Source organism: Adiantum capillus-veneris, chromosome 24 (assembly GCF_014529385.1).
Source record: "Adiantum capillus-veneris isolate H3 chromosome 24, ASM1452938v2, whole genome shotgun sequence".
Taxonomy (NCBI): Eukaryota; Viridiplantae; Streptophyta; class Polypodiopsida; order Polypodiales; family Pteridaceae; genus Adiantum; species Adiantum capillus-veneris.
In genome coordinates this window covers 66,920,501-66,933,171 of record NC_140954.1, presented here as the reverse complement: position 1 = coordinate 66,933,171, position 12,671 = coordinate 66,920,501, and positions in this window count along the sequence as shown.

Below are 12,671 nucleotides of genomic sequence, written 5' to 3'. Positions count from 1 at the left end.
TGCGTTCTTGGGCTCCTGTGAAAATCCATGGTGCTTTAGGGAGTTTTATCGATCCATCAGACGCTGTTTGCGGCCAATATTGCTCCATACGATCCACATTTCTAAGGTCAACTCTGGCTCCCAAAGTATCTTTCTTGCCAGTCAAATGGTCCCATAGTAGATTACCCACATTCTTGAATATGTGCATTGGATCGAGCAAGTGATTGATCATGAGTCGGGGCCAGTATGGTAACTCGTACCATAGAGATAGTCTCTTCATCCCTGGAGGCAATCCGTCATCGCACATCTCCTTCTGCTCTAACCATGCTTGTGCAGACATCCTTGGTGGCTCTCTTCCCAAAAAGCCGTCGCGTAACACATGATTCTCTGGAAGATACGCTTGATGACCTTCGTAGATTTGCTTCTTCAGTGAGGGTGCCCTACGTGCATTCAGTCTAGGTCCACATGTGACACATGCTCTATATCCGCTTGTTTGAAGCCCTGCATGTATACACATGATAATAGATCAACTATGGGAAAAAACAATATTTACAGTGTCTGAGTGAGGAGTGTCAATAGATCACATGAGCATTCTGTTAGCCCGGGATAGTCATGCATGGTCCACATTAGAATGCCTCTGATCAAAGCATTCCGTCGTCCTGTGTGTCGGCTCATATCCACCACCTCTATGCCAATCCACAATTGTTGTAGCTCTTCCAATAGTGGACGAAGATACACATCCATATTCCCCACTTTATATCGCCCTGGCACAATCAAGCTTAGCCATAGGTGCCCCTTCTTCGTAGTCAACCACGGGGGAATGTTGTAGTTGACGATGACAACGGGCCATACACTGTAAGATGTTGATCTTTGACCAAATGGATTTACGCCATCCATAGCCAGGCCTAAGCGCAAATTTCGAGCTTCCCTGGCAAAATCCGACCATGTTCCATCTATATGTTTCCAGGCTGCGCAATCTGCAGGAATTCGTAGCACACCATCCGAAGATTTATTCTCCTCATGCCATGATGCTAGGGCGGCCATGGACTTACATTCGAAGAAATGCTTGATGCGAGGAAGCAAAGGAAAATGTCGCAAAACCTTTTGTGGAATTTTTGTCCCGTGGAGATCTACTCGATATCTTTCGGAATCACATTTCGGACACTTCTCCATGTCTTGTGTATTCCCCTCTGAAAAGAATGCAGTCATTAGGACAAGCGTGGATAGAATTGTAATCCATTCCCAAGTTTCGCATAATCTTTCTTGCTTCATCTCGGGAATCTGGCATCACATTGTCAGCTGTAGTATGTGCTCTTTCAGCAATCTACACAACATAAAAATATGATACAGTCGTGTAAAAATCTATCAGATCATTATACATTTAGAATTCTATTAAGTAAACTAACTGTAATAGATCACCTGAAAAAGCGTTGTGACGCTAGTGTCACTCCATCCAAACTTTGCCTGCATGTTGAGAAGAACCAGGAGTGCTTTCAATCTAGACATACGTGCTCCATTATACAATGACGTATCGGCTTCACTTTTCATATCATCATAGATAAGCCTTTCTGAATCCATGATCGTCTCGATCATTTCATCAATCTCGGGCTCAAACATTGCCTCGTTGGGAATGTGCTCTGCATGATCTCCCCCGAGCTGTCAGAGGCTACATCTTGTGGCCTCACATATGCTGCTTGACCAAAGCGCCTGCGAACACGTCTATTGGTTGCAAGATTGCTGTTTGTTGGCCAACGTCAGAGTCCGACGAGTTATAATTGGCAACAAAGATCTATAATAGATGGATCGAACTCGCCTTGTGCTGCAAAGAAACACGTCTTGTCCGTCGCACAGCATGCTTGCATTGATTACAAGGACATAAGACCCCTCGTTGAGAGATAGGTGTTTCGGTTGGACGGTCCCACATCCTCGTCGCTACTCATAATGAGGATAAAAAACTTATAACCTGGACACAAATTTAATATTCTATTGGCATTCTTCGTCTTATCTCTCTCTCTCTCTCTCTCTCTCTCTCTCTCTCTCTCTCTTTACCTCACATTCTAGTCATGTCCAATCCCCGCACACCTCGGTCTAGAGGTGCACGTAGATCAGAACACGGGTTATAATCTCATCTTTATTGGTCAATACCTATATTTGTGGGTACAAGAAATCTACACCCACGTCTACATGATGATATGCATGTAGTGGACAAAATCCCTTTGCCTCTTCTCTAGCTGTAGCACTTCACTTCATCTTAACATCTTTTCACAGTAGATCTTTTCACTGTTCGTCTAACTCTAAACTAAACCGTAAGTAATTCTTGCGTGGACTCGATCTAACGTAAATAAGCGTAAATCTAAATAAACATAAATCTAACTAAAAATAAAGCTAAATCTAATTTAACGTAAGTCTAATGACTAGAGGTTGTCTAGATGGTCATTGTGTCGGGGATGTAGTGACTCTTGCCGCCCTGAAGATCCACCTTCTTCCCTATCTTCTGAAGACATTTCACCAGTACTTTTGGATTGACGGAGCCCACCATGAGTGAAGGCAGCAATACCCTATATTCCATTGAGGGCTTTCTTCACCCGCTTCATGCAGGCATCGCAGTCTATGGAGACCTAAATCTAATCTCATATAACGTAAATCTAAATCTAGCTTAAATAAATGTAAATCTAGTTAAAAATAAACCTAAATCTAATTTAATGTAAGTCTACATATAACCTAATCTTTAACGTCTTTTAAGATAGTTTCCTACGACGTTATAACTCTCTTCTTCTTGTGTGTGTGCGCGTGTGTGGATGTATGTGCCAATAAAAAGAGATAAATGGTATAACCTTTCTATCACCCATGCCAAGTATGATCGATTGATTATGTCATTTTCCTCTTGAATAATAGGTCTTCAGTTCAACTCCTCGTCGGCTAGATCTTTAGGTCTTTTAATTTTAATTAGTTTCCTACGACGTTAAATTAGTTTCTCTCTCTTTCTCTCTCAATGTGTGTGCGTTTTTTTGGATCGTATGCATGTTTTCTCTCTCTTTTCCTCTCTCAATGTGTGCGTTTTTTGTTTATGCATGTTCTCTCTCTCTTTTCCTCTCTCAATGCGTGCGTTTTTTGTTTATGCATGCTCTCTCTCTCTTTTCCTCTCTCAATGCGTGCGTTTTTTGTTTATGCATGCTCTCTCTCTCTTTTTCTCTCTCAATGTGTGTGTGCATTCTTTGTTTATGTATGTGAGTGTGCGTTTTTGTTTTTGTTTGTACTCTCTCTCTCTCTCTCTCTCTCAAAAACACTATGTGTGTGTGTGTATGTGTGTGTGTGAGAGAGGGAGAGAGAAAGAGGGGAAGGGAACATGAGAATGAGGAGAGGGAAGGAGCATACCTAGCTCTCCTTCCTCTCCTCGTGTGTGTGTGTGTGTGTGTGTGTGTGTGTGTGTGTGTGTGGAGAGAGAGAGAGAGAGAGAGAGAGAGAGAGAGAGAGAGAGAGAGTGAGGGAGAGCGTTACCTGCTCCTTGCTTGAGGGCGCCGAAAAAACTCAGATCTGAGATCTGAGTTTTTGGGCGTGCTCGGTTATTTTTTTACCCAAGCCGGCGTCGCTATGAGCGTCGCTATAAGCGTCGCTATGAGCGTCGCAAATTTCTTTGTAAATTTGCGACGCTCATAGCGACGCTTATAGCGACGCTCATAGCGACGCCGGGAAATTTTTTTTTGAGCGTCGCTGTGTGAGCGTCGCTAATATGAAGAGCCTCTTGTAGTGTCATTAGAGGTATCACCACTTGGGAAGCAGTCACCACCAATGCGATCCAATTGGAGGATAATTTATTGATTCAAGGAGAAAGAGTGTCTGTTGAGCCTAAATCTACTAGCTCGCAAGCATCGGGGCATCAGCCAATGACCCTAAAGCCTATTGCTAAGGAGCCAAAGATATCTGAGATGACTTTAGCAGAATCTCACCAAGGCCATTCAAGAGAGTCTTAGAGAGAATCGTGCTCCACAAAACAACCATATGTATCCAAGAAGGGAGCAACAATAGTGCTCAATTTTCTATGGCTCAATTTTCTATTTCGAGTAAAACTTAATGGTAATTGCAATGCCTGTGGGAGGTATGGTCATCAAGCTAAGGATTGCATAGTATTTAAGTGCACGATGGCCAATAGACCAACCTTAGCATGGATGGACACACCTCGAGTGCCTGCATTGATGCCGGCCCCACCTCTTGAACAAACATCACAACACATGGTCCCTAGGGCCCAAAATGTTGTTCAAACAACACCCTTACCACCTCCAGTGCTAGGACTGCAACCACCACATCCGAGAATCACTTATGTGAATCAAGTGGATTGTGAGTAATCTATTATTGGTTTGGAAGGCTGTGAGGAACATATAGACCGTAATATTGCCTATAGGATTGATGCACTTAAAGAAAGTTCACAATACTATATGCAGGACTATTGGGGACAAGTCAAACCTGTCCATCAAGTAGTTGCTCTTGTGGAAAGAGGCCAAAATATCAATTACACTGTCAAGAGACCACCTCTTTAATGCTATGAGTGTGGAGGTCCACATCATGTAGCCGAGTGTCCTATTAGATTACAAAAGAATGCCACACTGATGCAAACCAATCAAGCGAGCACATCCACAATGCCGATACTCAGTGTAATCAATGTGGCATAGATCATTTGATTGCCCAATGTTCGAATAATCCAAATGCACCAAAGATAACACCATTGAATTTAATTGAGGTTACTGAGGAGCCAACACAAAGTACGCCTGTGGTACCAGTAAATGTACTCACGTTATCAATGCTCCAAAACCAAAATTATATACTTGAAGAAAGAGACACAACATCAATTGCCCAATCTCAGAAGAAGAAAAAAACACGAAGGAAGAGATCGCAAAAAGCAGCGAAGTCAGATCCTAGTTCAAAGACCATCATAGGGACCGGTGTGACGGCCCCATATATATGAATGATACTGAAGAGGATTTTGATTCAGGTGAAACCATGGAGACCAAAACAACCACTAGGAAAGAAACTCACAAGGAAGATTGTCATGAGCCACAATGGCCAGGACCCAAGTAGAAGATAGGAACTTACTCAAAACCGTTGGTGCACCCAATCTGTGTCGACCCATGGAAGTGCCAATAGCAGCAGTGTGGAAATCAGTCGCCTGGTGGGGGAATGCTCGAACAGGAGCTAGATGCAGATTGTGACAAATGTGATCGGGATATGTATGCCAAATGTCGCTTTTAACAGGTCAAATGTGGTTCAAAAGCTTTGCTGACTGGAGTTCTTAAGGATACTAAAGGTTGATGTATATCTCCATCCAATAGTACCAGGATGTATGCAGAATGCTTGCTCTTTTTCGACGAGTTTAGGGCTCCCTAGGTGCCTAAAAAACATACCTATCATCTCTTGATCAGACATTATGACGAGCGTCCGTGGCTTCAAAATAGATGGCTCAAGGTGGCAGCCGGACGCGTGCAAAACAGTGCCAAGCTGAGGAATACAAAAGAAAAAGAAAAGCGCTATTGCAAGGAGATGGCGGCGCTATGCAAGTCGACTCTAGGGGTTACCTTCATGGGCGAGGAAAAAAAAAACGGTCAGTTGCATGAGGAAAGGGCTCCATGAGGGGGGGGGGGGGGGGGGGGGGGGAGGTGAGGTCAGCAGAGAGGGGGGCGGCTCTTGAGAGCGTTGCAGTTGCATGGCAAGCAAGTCGGCCAATTGTGTGGGGTACGATGCCATCTAGGGTGTGAGCATAATAAAGGCTACATGGCAATCTGAAGGGCGGACGCCAGTTGCAGAGGAGGTGACCACTAGTGATATCGCTAGTGGCCAAAGAGGGGGCGGAGGTCTACAAGAGGTTGGCGGCCTTGTTCGCCAGGCAGTGGATTGGTGAGGCCGGAAGAAGGTGGGGCTAGGCTGAGGATAGTGTGAACGAGGGGGAGTTGGAGACTCGGCTGGAGAGTATGCGGGCTTGAAGAGTTATACAGAGCCGCCATAAGGCTGGCCGTGAGCAGGGCAAGGGAAATTGGAGGCCGCCAAGGTGAAGAAGAAAGGATGTTGGTTGCTACAGATCGAGAGGGCTGAAGTTTGCAGATGCCACCAAGAACAAAGGATGGCAGTGAGCAAAGGCGGCACGAGATGTGTAGGGCCGTGAGGAGGGACTTGAAGAGCCAAGAGGTTGTGGGTACCAACAGGGTGGCGCTATAGAGATTGGGAGATCAAGGGAGGGAGTATAACTGAAGGGTCTGCCTCAAATTGTTTTTGAAGGGTGGTACACACTAGGACGAAGGGAAGGCTTGCCATGCTCATCAAGCTCGCATCGAGTTAGGAGATACATCTTCATATTGTATACACTTTCGAAAGGATTTGCCAAGATATTTCCTTGCTCTACTCTCAGATTCATGTCATCTTTATCTACTTGTGTATTGTGTGTCAGTATTCCCTGTGTGGGTATCGAGTATGCAAGGTGGATGTCGGCTTCTCATAGAATGGGTGTATTCTAGAGACTTTTGCAAAGGTCTGAGGTTATTGATCTATTTTGAATTGTCTATATATAGAGAAAGGTGCACTGAAGGGTTAATGTTGAAACCATGATGATATGCTTTGTGATCGGGTGTGTGTAGCCGTGGTTGGTCGGGACCGGGCACGGACAACAACTGTTTGCAAATCGAGAGTCTAGGTGTATGTTTGCTAGGGGATATGGGTGTTGCGAAATCACTGGGCTATAGAGAGGCATTTAGATTGTGTGCTGGTGGTTTTCTCCTTTCCCCCTTTCCACCATACAGAGGAGATCGAGCGAGTCAAGCAATTAAGGAGTTTAGTGGAAGAGACCCAAAGGGATCTAGAGCCAGCACCTAGGCAGATCCAGAATATCGACACAGTGTTCCCTACGCAAAAGCAACCTCACTAAGTCCATAGACCACTAGACATCCCTAGTGTTATCCAAGAAGAAAGTGACTTAAAGTCATGGGAAAGTGGGCGTACTCACTTCTTGTTGGAAAGTATGTTTACAGAGGGACTGCCTAACCCTATCGAAGAAATGGAGATCCCATCTTCCCCATGTCAAGGGACTGAAGCCCAAAAGGTGCCGTTAAATATTGCCAAATTGATGGATTTCATGGCTTCAGAAGTTAGAACCACCGTCATGCCCAAACTATATGGAGACCCTGAGCTATTCTTAGCTCTTCAAGCTTTCCTCAATGGAGAACTAAAAGTCGGGCTACCACAATTTTCACAGATGGATGGAGCTTGGGAGATGCCAATAGAGGAGGAACACTTAGATCCACAACCCAACCTAGATGAGAACTCTGTTGTAGAAATACCTGTTAACAAGTTGGGATAATACTTTGAAGGCGCTGAATCCAATGTGACCATACCAATTGATACCAAGGGTTAATTGTGAATGGAATCCTTGATGGTGGCGCTGGGGTTAGCATTGTGAATAAAAATTGCTAGGAAACTATGGGAAGACCTCACCTTGGGACCACAAACATAGTGGTAAAGATGGCCAATGGGACTATTGTTAAGCCTATTGGGATGCTAGAAGATCTCAAGATCAAGGTCTTTGGACACAAAATAAGAAATATCTTCATTGTTATGGATTTTTCCAAGCACACCATGTCATCTGAGATGATCTTAGAACTTCCTTTCATGAGGGAAGCAAAAATGGTGCATGACTGGTCTAAAAACCATGTCTACTTGCAGTTCCAAGACTCTGTCATTTGAGTGGATCTTGTAACTCGTCAAGCACATCCTCTAGGAAACAGATTCATAATTGATCATAGATCTGACACCACAGTTCACTCGGCCCCATTGCAGTACTGTTACACATGTAAAATGGACACTGGTGTTGGGCAAGATTCTCCTTATATGGATGTTCTACCTGGGATGATTGAGTCTGACAATGTGGATTGGGTCCACCTAGCAGCAACCATAGACACTTGGGGCAATAGGGGGACGACCTAGGTAACACTTGAGGGGGATGAAATGCCACAACTTGTACCCTTCAATATGATAGGAGCAATGCATATAGCTTCTGATGACCTACAAGATGAAGACTTGACTGACATTGGAACCAGTAGCGTCTCACAAGACTATAGCCCAGACGATTCGGAGTCAAAGTCAGCAATTGGAGTTGACTCTGAAGACAAAGAATTTGAGTTAAACCTTGGTACAAATGTGGGGACAAACCATTCAAGGCCCAATGGTACCCTAGATGATAATCTATTCAGGGGAGCAGAAGACACAAGTAGCAATTCATCTAGTGACTCTCCACTAGAGATCGGCCATAATAAAAAATTAGATAAGAGAAGTAAGAGATATAGGAGGTGACGATATTGAGCAAATGTGTGTGCTAGAATAAATGAAAAGAAATCTACCACAGAATGTCTTAATTATATAGTGGCTTGTGATGCTCATTGGAAGTTGGTAGATAACTGGGTTGAATACCTTCAAAACGTCAACCCAATCTTGCAGAGCATCATCCAATGGACAAACGTTGTATGAATTGTTAGATGAGCAGTGGTTGCTTGAGTTGAGTTTGAAATGGACATAAGATTTTGTGGCATGCGGCACACTGTTCAATGCTATGTGCAACTTAGTATTTCAAGATGCTTTGATGAGCACATCCAAAAAAGGATTTGTGCTTCTTGACTACAGCAAGATGTGCATTGAGAATCTAGATAAAGTGAAAGACAATACTGAAGCCATCCTCAAGCGCACAGTGGTAGAATTTGTTCTTGCATATGGTTGCACCATAGCATTAAATGGATGGACTAACTATCAAAAGAATCCATTGATCAATGTGATGCCTATCAACCCTAGAGGATCCATGTTTGTAAAAGTATTGACACCTCATTGAAAGAGAAGACGAGCGACTATCTATCACGGGTGTACAAGCATACAAGAGCAAGGGAAGGTGGGACAAATCAAGTGTGCTATCATCACAGATAATGCATCCAACAGGATGCATGGAAGGTTATCCAAGCTAAGTATCCAAAGATTACTTGGATGCCAAGTGCAATGCATACTCTTAATTTTTGCTAACTAAAGACATTGGTAAAATGGTTTGTATCAAGCAAACTCTATTGGATACAAACCATGTGGTAAATTTTATCCGAGAGCATCAATTTTTGTATGCTCTTTTTCAAACAAAGTTTCCCAATAAAACTCTACATATATTTTGTGCAGCAAGGTTTGCTACCATATAATATGTTCTTGCCAACTTACAAGAAGTGAAGCCTGCATTGATTGAAAGTTTAGCCGATAGATGATGGGATGCATGGATTAACAAGTATCCCAACTATCAGGTTGCAGCTACAAGATGTTCGTAGCTTGTCAGCTTACCTATTTCTGGCAAAATGTAGAGAGGATTGCGACTTTGGCTAAGCCATTTGTAGATCGTTTTGCGAACTATCAATAAATAATCTTTTATCTTTGGTCGGCTTTATTGGTATATGTCAGAGGCCTTACGCAAGGTAAGAGAGCACATTGGCTTTGGTGCAAAGGACAACGCTACCATAATCATAATTGTGCCAACAAGTGATGGGTGCAGTTGCATAAACCATTGCATGTTGTGGCATTTGTATTGGATCAACAATCTACTAACGGGCTACTAACAAAGAAGTCACGACCAACTTCAAAATAGATTGCTCCCAACTCTTGGTGCAAGAGGATGGGAAAGTATCTTTTCATTAAGGAGTTGATTATGCTAACAGAAGTGGTATGTTTCAGGATCCATGGCATATAGATGCCATTGCCAAAACAAGTGCACCTCCATGGTGGAAAGAGGATGGTGGTGTTAACCTCACGGACCCTATCACCTTCGACGGGCGTCTTATTATTTATTTGATTGAGTCATGGGATCGGGATTGTCGATCCAATAGGTGTGTAGGTGATCGTCAATGAGAGGCGCACCACTATGTTTTGTAATGATCAGCCACCATTGTGGACGCCCATGTGTGAATGGGTCAAACTTTTATAAAAGGTCCATTTGACCTAAAAATCCTCATTGTTGGAGGTGCAAGCTAAGAAGTGCTCTTGCTCCATCTCTGTCTCCTTCTCCTTCGTGTGCTTACGTGTGTGTGTGTGTGTGTGTGTGTATGCTTGAGAGAGAGAGAGAGAGAGAGAGAGAGAGAGAGAGAGAGAGAGAGAGAGAGAGAGAGAGAGCATTGTGGCGGCAAGGTGGTTGAGCACGACAGCGACAACGGCTCCTTCTTCTTTGCAACACAGGATCCTTCAGGACGGTAGCATTGAGCGGTGAGTGACACACCATTGCCTCTTTGAGCTTGTTAGGACTATCTAGTTGTGTGCTCACAGCCTTTTGAGGCTCCCACACATTGCACAAGCAAGTATCCAGAGTTCGACAGTGCGACAAAGCGCACATTTTTGGCACCATTGCCGGGGATTGCATTGCACTAAGCTTGATGATAACTCAATGCTACCTCAGAAATCCTTCACTTCTACCATTTTTGGTTTTTTGATGAGTTGTGTGAGAACTGTTAAGTGGCTGCAATGGCTCTGCAATGGGCAATTTTAGTAGCAGGTTTTTGTAAGCTCTGTTAAGTGCTGCAGTGTACTTGTTTTTGTTAGATTTGTTAGATCTGTAATGTGCACGCGTTAGCAGATCTCAAGATCAAGGTCTTTGGACACAAAATAAGGAATACCTTCATTGTCATGGATTTTTCCAAGCACACTATGTCATCTGAAATGAACTTAGGACGTACCTTCATGAGGGAAGCAAAAATGGTGCATGACTGTCTAAAAACCACGTCTACTTGCAATTCAAAGACTCTATCATTTGAGTGGATCTAGTAACCGGTCGAGCATATCCTCTAGGAAACAGACTTATAATTGATCATAGATCTGACACCACAGTTCACTTGACCCCATTACAGTATTGTTACACATGTAAAATGGACACTGATGTTGGGCAAGATTCTCCCTATATGGATGTTCTACCTGGGATGACTGAGTCTGATAATGTGGACTGGGTCCACCTATAGCAGCAACCATAGACACATGGGGCAATAGGGGGACAACCTTGGTAACACCTGAGGGGGATGAATGCCACAACTCGTATCCTTAAATATGATAGGAACAATGCATATAGCTTCTTATAACCTACAAGATGAAGAATTGACTGACATTGGAACCAGTAGCGTCTCACAAGACAATAGCCCACATGATTCGGAGTCAGAATCATCAATTGGAGTTGACTCTGAAGATGAAGAATCTGAGTTAAACCTTGGTACAAATCTGGGGACAAACCATTCAAGGCCCAGTGGTACCCTAGATGACAATCTATCCGAAAGAGGAGAAGACACGAGTAGCGATTCATCTAGTGAGTCTTTACTAGAGATCACCCGTAATAAAAAATTAGACAAAAAAAAAAGTATATAAGAGGTGACAATATCGAGATACCGTAGAATGTCTTAATTATATAGGGGCATGAGATGCTCATTAAAAGTTGGTAGATAATTGGGGTGAATACGTTCAAAGTGTTATGTGGTGCAGTCCACAACCCATTGATATCTCACAACTAGAAGCTACAGAGAAGCCAAAGTTGAGCCGTACCATAAGAAGATGACAAAATCGAGAGTTAGTTCAACAACAAAAGGAAGTGGAAGAGAAATCATAGTCCACACAAGAACAAGAGCCCACAGACTTACACCCTGTGCGCCTGATCATTTCAAATCTTACACTACGGAGGAACGTAAGGTTGTGTATACAAAGGCCCAGAGAACACCTATCGATGGAAGCAACGGAGTCCATGATGGTCCAGTAGTTAAGGGAATAGAGTTAGCAGACCCAAGTGAGGAGTCCAAACCTATTTTCATTACCCAAGATCTGACAGAGACTGAGGAGTATGTACTTAAAGAACCATTACCCCTTGCATATTCAGAACATGTGCTTGAAAGAGTCACAGGGAAGGAAGCTTATAGCTTTTTAGATGGGTACTCTGGCTACAATCAAATCACAATTGCACTAGAGGATCAAGCTAAAATGGCATTTATAACTGAATTTGGAGTGTTCGCATTTTGTGTGATGGCTTTTGGCATAACCAATGCCCTTGGTACCTTCCAAAGATTGATAAACACTGCTTTTAGGAAATATTTGAGGGAGTTTTGTGAAGCTTTCTTAGACGACCTTTGTATTTATTCTTCTTGGAAGGAACATCTATCATGTTTACAAAAAGTGTTTGAGAAGTGCAGATTGTATCACCTCTCCTTAAACCTTTTCAAATGCCAATTTAGGATTAAACATGGAGTCATTTTAGGGCATATAGTGTCCAAAATGGGATTTCCACATATGAGAGCAAAATAAAAGCCATTTTCAATTTGCCACCACCTACAAACTATAAAGGAGTTCAAAGATCCATGGGCCATGTTGGTTATTACAAGCGGTTTATTTTAAACTTTGTCGAGATAGCTCGTCCTTTGTACAAGCTTCTTATTGAGTTCCACTAGACCACGGAGTGTGACCATGCTTATGAGTCATTAAAAGAACCTTGACAAGCGTTCCCATTCTATGAGTGCTCGATTGGAATGTAATTTTCCATGTGCATATCGATGCATAGAACTTTTGTATGGGTGTGCTCTAGCTCTGAAGGAGTACGAGCGGAAGTGCGATGTGAGAGAGAGTGTGAGAAGAAGAGCACGACGATATGGTCAACTTGCTCTACTGTAATGTGTAGA